Source organism: Muscardinus avellanarius, assembly GCF_963383645.1.
Source record: "Muscardinus avellanarius genome assembly, chromosome: 8".
NCBI classification, from domain to species: domain Eukaryota; kingdom Metazoa; phylum Chordata; class Mammalia; order Rodentia; family Gliridae; genus Muscardinus; species Muscardinus avellanarius.
In genome coordinates this window covers 33586371-33595989 of record NC_137794.1, presented here as the reverse complement: position 1 = coordinate 33595989, position 9619 = coordinate 33586371, and positions in this window count along the sequence as shown.

Sequence of the window (9619 nt, the reverse complement as noted above, 5' to 3'; positions counted from 1 at the left end):
GTGTATGTGTATCAAAAGCCAACACGATGTTAGCCATCATTGTATCTCTAAGAGTGATGGGTGATGAGCAATTTTCTCTCACTAATGAGGAAATATCTCAACCTTCTATACACCATGGGATTGCAATAAACTTAATTGATGCCATGGCCCTTGAGTTGACACCACTTATTTTTCCTCCCACTTCTGGCACACATGTTCCTTTGCCAAGGAATCTATGGTACTTGCCACCTCCTACTTAGCACATCAAATCAGCATGATGCTATCCACATGGAGGGTCAAAGTGATATCTTAGGACACAATGAGACAAACAAGAATCTTGTAGAACAGAATCTTACAGAAAATGGGGAGAGTGATGTTTTTCTAAGGCGAGGTGGCAAATATATATAGTTCACACTTCCAAGGGTAAAAGGACTTATTATTTCTATTTTAAAGAAGAAAAGATATCTAATGGATTGATACCTGATATCAGCTGCCAAGATTATGTTGGTTTGTTTCAATTAATTGACTACATCTGAAACAGCTGTTGAACTTGGAGTTTCATAATTAAATTAATGACAGTGAGCCATCATTCTGAAAGATTCTCCAAGTACAGGCCAAATGGGAGAGTTAACTGGAGGTATCTCCAGTTGAATATCATCACCACTTTAATGTTTCGGGCCTCAGAGTTTGGCATGGCCTCTAAATTTCACCCAAAAATGTGGCATTTCTTTTGGCCTGTTTTTTCAATAAGGAAGAGACATTTTTAGAGCATTGCTTTTGCCCTTAACCCCAGAGTAGCTCTCCCTCCATGACACAGAGAGGCAATGTCGGGACTGAGCCAGATGTTTCTAATTCGACTCAAATTTCAGGGACTGGAGTGGTTATGTTTGGGGAACCACTGAGCCACTGTGAGATGAACTCTGGCCAAAACTGTATTTATCACCTGGTCTCTGTAAGCTCTATTTTCACTTGAGACTATGTTAGTAATTTGTTATGTGGGTTCCTGATAATCAGTACTAGTCTAGTTGGTGTCCCAATAATCCCCCAACTCTGGTTGTTTCCCTGGTTAAGGCTAGAAAATGATTTATATTTCTATTCCTTGTGACATCATTACAGAGACTTTCCTCAAGGGAACCCAATGTCTCTTTAATTAAGAAGCTCTGAGCTGGGCATGGTGGTGCATGTTTGTAATCCCAGTATCTGGGAGGCTGAGACAGGAGGATCGTGGTTTGTGGACAGCCTCAGCTACTTAGTGAGGCCTTTTGCAACTCAGTGAAACCCTGTTTTAAAATAAAGAATAAAAAAAAAAATATGGCTTGGGGTGTATCTCAGAGATAGAATGCCCCTGGGTTCTGTTCTCAGTATAGCAGCAGCAGCTAGAGAAGCAGCAGAAGAAGAAAAGTGTCCTACATCAGTTATGGGAATTTGAGAGGGGCTGTGTGTTCCCTAGATTTAGAGTCAATTATACTAATTGAGTAGGACCTTAATTAGTTGCCCATCTCTTTCAGCCCTAGGAACATTACAATAAATTAGCTACCACCATAGATACCCATAGGCTAAGCCTATAGGAAATAGATACTACAGAATTTGTGTGTGTGTGTGTGTGTGTGTGTGTGTGTGTGTGTGTGTGTGGTACTGGGGGTGGAACCCAGCATCTTTTCTACCTCCGGGTTATACTCCCAGACCTATTTTATACTTTATTTGGAAACAGGGTCTCACTAAGTTGCTGAGAGCCTCACTAAGTAGCTGAGGCTGGCTTTGAACCTGTGTGATCCTCCTGTCTCAGCCTCCCAAGCACTGGGATTACAAGCATGCGCCACCACGTCCAGCTCCATTACAGAATTTTTTAAAGATACTGGTGTATATATGGTGATCCATGTATTTCTCAAGGGTAGTGAAGGAATGTTCAAGTGGGTCACTCAAAGCTTCAACATCACTAACTGTAAATCTTTGGATATTATTTCATATTATTTCAATAAATTTCTAACGTATATATCAGTTTAACATAGGCCACCCCTGAGTCTGGGTATCAGATAAAAAATCAACAAATGATTAAAACCATTTCTCACAGTGGAGATCTGGCCCTAAATAAGATTTCTTAACAAGTGCATTTATATCAGTAATTTCAGTCCATTCTAATAATGCTTCTTCCTGCTTTGTTTGTATCCTTTGTTTATTCCTATACTTAAATGAAAATTAGCCAAATCCTATCCTTTAAACTATCTCCACCCAGGATAGGTTTGTATTTGTCCTAGGATAATGCTGTGATATAATTCTCCTTGTAGAAGCTGGATTCAGTGACACATATTGGTAGGTCCAGCTACTCCGGTTGCTGGAGCCCAAGAGTTTGAGCCAGTCTGGGTAACATAGTGAAAACTGGCCTGTAAACAAATAAATAAAAATAAAAACAGGAATAATTCTCTTTATAAAGCTGCTGTGATTATAAGAGTAGAAAGCAGGTATAGAAAGGTTCAGCAAGCCCTTGGAAGGTAATTGCCTTGGTTGATGTCATTATAGGATCTTAAGCAACAAGGAACTCATGTCATCTGATAAGGGAGGAGGAACTGCTTTTCTTGATCTGAGATATTCAAAGGAATTTAAAGATTTACCTAAATCTACCCAAGACATTGAGATCCTCTCCTTTGACAATTAATGTCAAAACTTTCACATGGGAAACCATTGAGGTTGTGAACTTTGGTTTTAGTCCTATAACCCACACACATTGGATCTTGTTTGAAGATATTTCAGGACTGCAGCTATGAAACATGAGAAGGTGTCCCGGGACAATTGTGGAAACTGCCTTCTTCTAGGGAAGGTCTCTTTGGGCAGTCATAGAAACTCCTGTGTCCTTGCTCTGTGTCAAGAATTTAAAGCAGGAACTTATTTTCTTTCTGTAAGCTCTGCAGCACAATCAGTCTTCACATACCTCTTTTGCATCCCAGCAACCCAAGGCCTTCCATAACTATTCCATTCTGGTGAGTGTAGGTGATTGGCTCACTCTTTGCTTCAAGGAAAACAGTATTACATTTCCCACTGAACAAAAAGTTGTCACTGGCTGGGTGTGGTGGTGCATGCTTGTAATCCCAGTACTTGGGAGGTCAAGACAGGAGGATGGCAGGTTTGCAGCCAGCCTCAGCTACTTAGTGAGGTCCTCTGCAACTTATAAGACCCTGTTTCAAAAGAGAGGATAAAAAATACAGTTGGAAATGTAGCTTGTAGGTAGAATGCCCCTGGGTTCTATCCCCAGTGCCACAAAAAAGAGAGAGAGAAGAAGGAGAAGGAGGAAGAGGAGGAGGAGGAGGAGAAGGAAGAAGAGGAGGAGGAGGAAGAGGAGGAGAAGGAGAAGGAGAAGTTGTCATTGTCTATAAACTCAATCAGGTCATATAGCCAATACTGCATTATCTTTAGGGATTTTTTTAAATCAAATTTCAGAATCCTACATTAGGTAAGGTTCCAGGTACTCTCTCACTCAAGGTATTTCAAGCACTAAAATTTCTAATTCTAAGGATTAGATGCTTAGACTACTCATGATAACTCAGAAAAATAAAAGCCAGGAAGCTATCTTTAGTCTCAGACTACATCTGCCATAATTGTTACCACCATTACCACTTTCTGCACTCACAAAATTGGTGGGAAGATACTACATGCAGTGCAGCTGTCGTCAATACTTTTGTCATGGGAGCCCATTTGTCAACTGCATTGCTACAGGGAGATGACTTCTATCTCCTTAAGAATTCAAATATAGCTGGGTGTGGTGGCACACACCTGTAATCCCAGCATTTGAGAGTCTGAGACAGGAGGATCACTAGTTCAAGATCAGCCTCCACAACTTACTGAGACCCTTAGCAACCTAGCAAGGCCCTGTTTCAAAACTATAAAATAAGATAAAGGACTGGGGGGGGGGTTACTTGAAGGTAGAATGTACCTGGATTCAATCCCCTGTAACCCCCACCCCAAAGAATTCAATTATGCGTTGCTTCATGTTGACAAAAGTTAAATATGCAAAAGAACCACAACCTCATAAAAAATCTAAAAAAATGTAATTTTTAATTCTCCAGATTTGGTAATACTGAAAGAGAGAACATACCAGAAGAATGAGAATGGATTCATTATGCCCATAACATTCTAGCATGCTAATCAAAGATAATATTGAATTTCCAAATTAGTTAATATTTAGAGTAGAGTTCTAGAATGTACATTTCAAATCTCAACTACAAAAAAACTTAGAAAAATTTCCCCAAAACTCATCTGGTTGCTCTTTTATATCACAAGGTCAATGACACTTTTCTTTCTGTAGGGAAGATTACATACTACTTTTACAAGAGTTGACTATAATAGTTTAAGTGAAAATAAAACACTTAAGTGTTATATTGACTAAATAACATTGACTAGATCTTATTGACTACTGACTTCAAAGAACATTTATTTTTTCTCTTTTGATCATGCAACAAATAAATTCTTATGATAAGATCTCAAGTCAGAATATATCTAAAATCCAACTGTATGTTAACAGCTGGTACACTATCATATTACTGTAAAAATGAGTCAGGTAGGATCCCCAGAGTAAAGAAATTAGAACATAGCCCACACTCAAAAGTGAGGCAAACCAGGCATGGTAGTGCATCTCAGTGCTGGGGAGGCTAAGTTAGAGGGTCACAGGTTCAATCAAGAACAGCCTCATCAATATAGCAAGACTCTCGGCAGGCTAGCAAGACTGTTTCAAAATAAAAAATGTAAAAGGCTGGGTTGAGGGAGGCCTGGGAGGGTAGCTCAGAAGTGCAATCCAAGTTCAATTCCTAGTGCTTTTTTTTTTTTTCAGTACTGGGGATACAACCCAGGAGCGCTGTACCTCTGAGCTATACCCCCAACCCTATTTTTTACTATTATTATTTTGAAACAGGGTCTCATTAAATCATTAAATTGTGCAGGACCTCACTAAGTAGCTGAGGCTGGCCATCAGCCTGTAATCCTCCTGTTCCAGCCTCCCAAATACTGGGACTACAAGTGTGCACCACTATGCCTGGTTTATCCCCAGTACTTTATAAAAAAAAAAAGAAAGAAAGAAAGAAAGAAAGAAAGAAAGAAAGAAAGAAAGAAAGAAAGAAAGAAAGAAAGAAAAGAAAATCAAGGCAAGACTGTTGCTAACATGCCAACTCTCATGCAAGACTCATCATAATCTACCCACTCCCTCATTATCAAACAGCTAGGGAATCATTATTCTTGAAAGACTGGTTCTCAGGATAGTTGCTTGACAGGGAGGAGAAACTCAGCTTAAATAGAATGTATCATGGATGACAAAGAAGGAATTTCAACTGGGTATTTTCTTTCTCCTCATAGCAAATACAAAAAAAAAATATTAAAACTGAAAAATGGGCTTATCTTTAAAATTGCAAAAAAGGGATTCAGCAATATGTACACATTGACCAAATACCTGGAATATGTTTATGGGCTGATAATATACTTGTTATTTATAATTCAGTCTTGTATTTAAGTTGGGAAATAATAATGTCAAGACCCTGTTTTTTTTTTTTTTTAGAAAGACAGGGTATTATATTATTTAAACCTTCCAGGATTTTTAAATTTGGGATGTCTTTTCATTTGAACCCCTTCTTTGTACAGGTGTTCAAATATCATGTGGTCTTCTTATAGCTGAATTGTGTAATTAGAGACACAAAGTGATAGGTTTCAGTGTGCATTTAGTTTAAAAGGAGATACTAGCTTAGGAACGCATTCGTAGGGAAAACTTTGTGTATGGAAATGGGGAGGAACCAATAAATCCAAGTTGAGTTTCTATGTAAGATCCGATGGGTCTTCAAGGAACAAAGGTGTGAAGGAAATCTGTCCATGTATGAATGTGTAAGCATGCCTTTATGTGGCAAAATAAAAACCCAAGCCCCTACCATGTTAACAGAAAAGAATTAATCTCTCAGAGGACACAATAAAACCTAGATCCCTAAGTCTGAAAGAACACTAACAGCAATGCAGTCCACCCCTTGCCCACCTAAATACCTGTGAGTCACCTAAAGTCAGCTATAGATGGTCCTCTTCACAAATCACAAGGCTTCTTTGGTGGCATATTCTAGAATCTGAGCCATCTTCACATGAAAGTGGCTCTATATTAATAACTTTAATGTAGGCCTTCAAATCTCCTTCAGGATCCACAGCTTCCTATCAAAAACAAATTTAAAACATGCCTTTTGGTTCTTAGCTGTGCCTTCCCTGTGTGTGTGTGTGTGTGTGTGTGTGTGTGTGTGTGTGTGTGTATTTTGGTGGTACTGGGGTTCCTGGAGACCCTTCTATATCCGGGCTACACTCCCAGACCCATTTTATATTTTTATTTGGAAACAGGGTCTCTTAAACCAGCGAGGCTGGCTTCGAACCTGTGCGATCCTCCTGTCTCCCAAGCGCCAGGATTACAAGCGTGCGCCACCACGCCGGGCTCTTCCCTGTCATTTATATCAGAAAAACAGACTTCTAACACTTTATGATTTGTAATGTTTCGAAACAGGATCTGTTTCTACTTTTCTCTCTTTTCCCTATTTTATCATTCAGAAGTTATCTGTCTAGAATACCAAAGAGAAGCATGGACTCTAAAATACCACTATTAAGGAACTGCTTTCCAAGACCACATGCTAAACTCCTCCCATGCAGAGCGGCAGGCGAGCCAGGTCCTTCAGCAGGCTCCTGGGTACCTACCGCCCAGGTGCTGTGCACGCAGCTCAGCCCCAGTGCTGCTCTTTCCTCTTTCCACCTACTGGCATGCTTGAACCTAAGTCACCGTGTCTATGCTGAGCATGCCGGCTTACACTTTAACATCCTCAGTACTGCAGTCCTCTTTTTCTCAATATACTTAGGAGCAGTTGGCTGAGATTATGGCTATAACAAGGAAAGCCTTGGGAAGGCAGGAATAGCTCCGTGTGGTGCTGCACCCCAGTGAGGGCAAGACCCAGAAATTCTGACCCGGTAGTCAATAATATGATGCCTGAATTGCTGTTAGCAAATTGATAATAAAGTGAAAATCCCTTTCACTCCTAAGACCTTTCTCATGTACGGGGTAACTTGAGTTGCATACACGAAACAAACTTGCAAATGGAGATATTCCTAGTAAACTAAACACTGCTAGGTTCCATGTTCTACAGTGTGAACATCACATTATATATTAAAATATTTTTGTAAGCCAAGCATAGTGGTGCACACTTATAATCCTAGCACTTGGGAGGCTGAGACAGGAGGATCGCAGGTTTGTAACTAGCCTCAGGAATTTAGTGAGGCCCTGTTTCAAAATAAAAGAATAAAATAGGGCTGGAGATGTAACTCAGAGGTAGAATACCACTAGATCCCATCCACAGTACCATAAAATGTAGAAATAAAAAATCATAGTGCTGCTGATGCAACTCAGTAGTACAGTGCTTGCCCAGTATGCACAGGGCTCTGGGTTCAATCCCCAGCACTGTGAAAAGAAAAGAAAAAAAAATTTTTTGAATGCCTAAAGTATAGAATGAAAGAAAAATTAATGTTAAAGTTATTAAGTAGTCATCATCCAATGTTTGTCAGCAAAACAGTCGAGAGAGAAAAAAGAGCTACAGACATTGATGATCTCAGAAAACTTGCTGTTACAGTGGCAGGTACTTCTATTCAAACACTAAAATATGCAAATATTAATAAATTCCCTATTTTCTATTTAAGAAAGTGTTGTTTTAGTTAGTGACAAAGTTTTACCACAAAGGTGATACAATCCTATTCACTCAGTCTTAGATGGAAGGGATGCAACTTCTCTGTGATGAGAGAAATTATGAAATCTATTAGAAAAGGCTGTATTTAGCTGAGCATGGTGGCACATGCCTATAATGCCAGTTCCTGGGAGGCTGAGACAAGAGGATTGCAGGTTTGGGGCCAATGTACAGTAACTTAGCAAGATCCTATTTTAAAGAAAAAAAAAAAAAGGCTGGGATGTAGCTCAGTGGTAGCACATCCCTGGATTCAATCCTCAGAATCAAAAATAAATAAATAAATAAATAAATAAATGGCTATATTTTCACATCTTCAAATCACTCTTGATAAAGAAACAAAGTAAGGCCTGAATAATGTAACTATAAAAACATAAGCACTTCCCACTTATGTAAGAAAAACTCAAAAGAAAATAGTATGTTTTATGCCTAACTGCAAGTCACTCATTTTTAAAGCAAAATATACTACCATAAAAAATAAGCTTTTACCAAAAAACTGTAGACATCAAAGATCCAATTTGACTTCTACATAAAAAATTGGCAGCAGAAAAAAATTTTGAATACCACCACTTAATCATACAAATAAGTATCTACCAGACAATTTACATTACAATAAACTGATTAACAAAAATCTTTTTCCCATAGCAATAGTACATTTATTGTGGCTGAAATCAGGAGGCAGGGAATGAACAGCTCTGAGGAGCTTGGACAGAATGTTCACAAAGATTTACAAATCTCTAGTCATCACACACTGAGGAGCAAAAACAAAGGTGCTGAATCCTCCTAGACAAAATAGTGTCTGTGTTGCAAATTTTCTGTAGTTCTCATGACTGCATGCCTTTGGGGGTGAAGTATGTGATTTTAATGCACAGCAAATATTTCATAGTTTATAAAATGTTCGGAAATAATTTGTACAAACAGCATACATCCTACACGTGCAGTTTGACAGGTCGAGATACTTAGATATATTCATGCTGTCGTCAAGTTTTCTCTTTAACGATCCATCTGCAACATTCCCTAAAAATAAACCTGTGTAATAAAACATGGTACAAGTTCTCTTTCCTACTTTGCTTCCAGGCATTCATTTCTACTCCATGAAATACTTTATTTGCAAATAGCAGATTTAACTTGACAGTTCTGACAACTTTCACTTTTATTCATTTTGTGTTTTAACAATTAACACCTTTTAACATCAAGCACTGAATTTAACAATCTTTAGCACCAAGGAGTCAGGAATATTGCACCAAAATGGGTTTACACTTCATATCTAGTTAATAAATAAGATTTTGCAACTTAGTCACAAGGGAAATATAACTTCAAAATTAAACACATTGAAAGAGAAGTATAGTTTCACAGAAATGTTTGGTGTATGCTATTTGTTTAAAAAATATAAGAAAGAAAAGCTAAAGAATAGTAGAGGGTGTAAAAGTCAAAATTAAAATTTACATTAGAGGACTCCTTGATTTTTTTAATTAAAATTTATTTAATCTTAAGTGTTCTTTCCAACAGAAGAGGTAGGTACATTTCCACATATGAAAAATCAGTAACAACCACAAATCAAAACAAGGAAAGCCTGATAAAAATCAACAATACTCTCAGCTAAACAGCATACAAATGTAACTATCTTATGATGCTACTTTAATAAAGACATGAGTTGTTTCATGTTTCAATCAGACAATACTCTTAATTTTCATAATATATTTCTGCTAGTAATAGGAGTATTCAAAGGCTGCCTTGTCATTACAAAAATTGTTCCCCACAGTGATTTGTGCCATCAGTCACACAGACTTCTGGGTCACTAGACAGGATTTTACTGTAATTCTTTCTTATTTTCACCAACACCATCATCAACAAGCCTCTAAGAATCTACAGAGATCAACAGGTTTTTAAAATTTAATTACAACCAAAAAGGT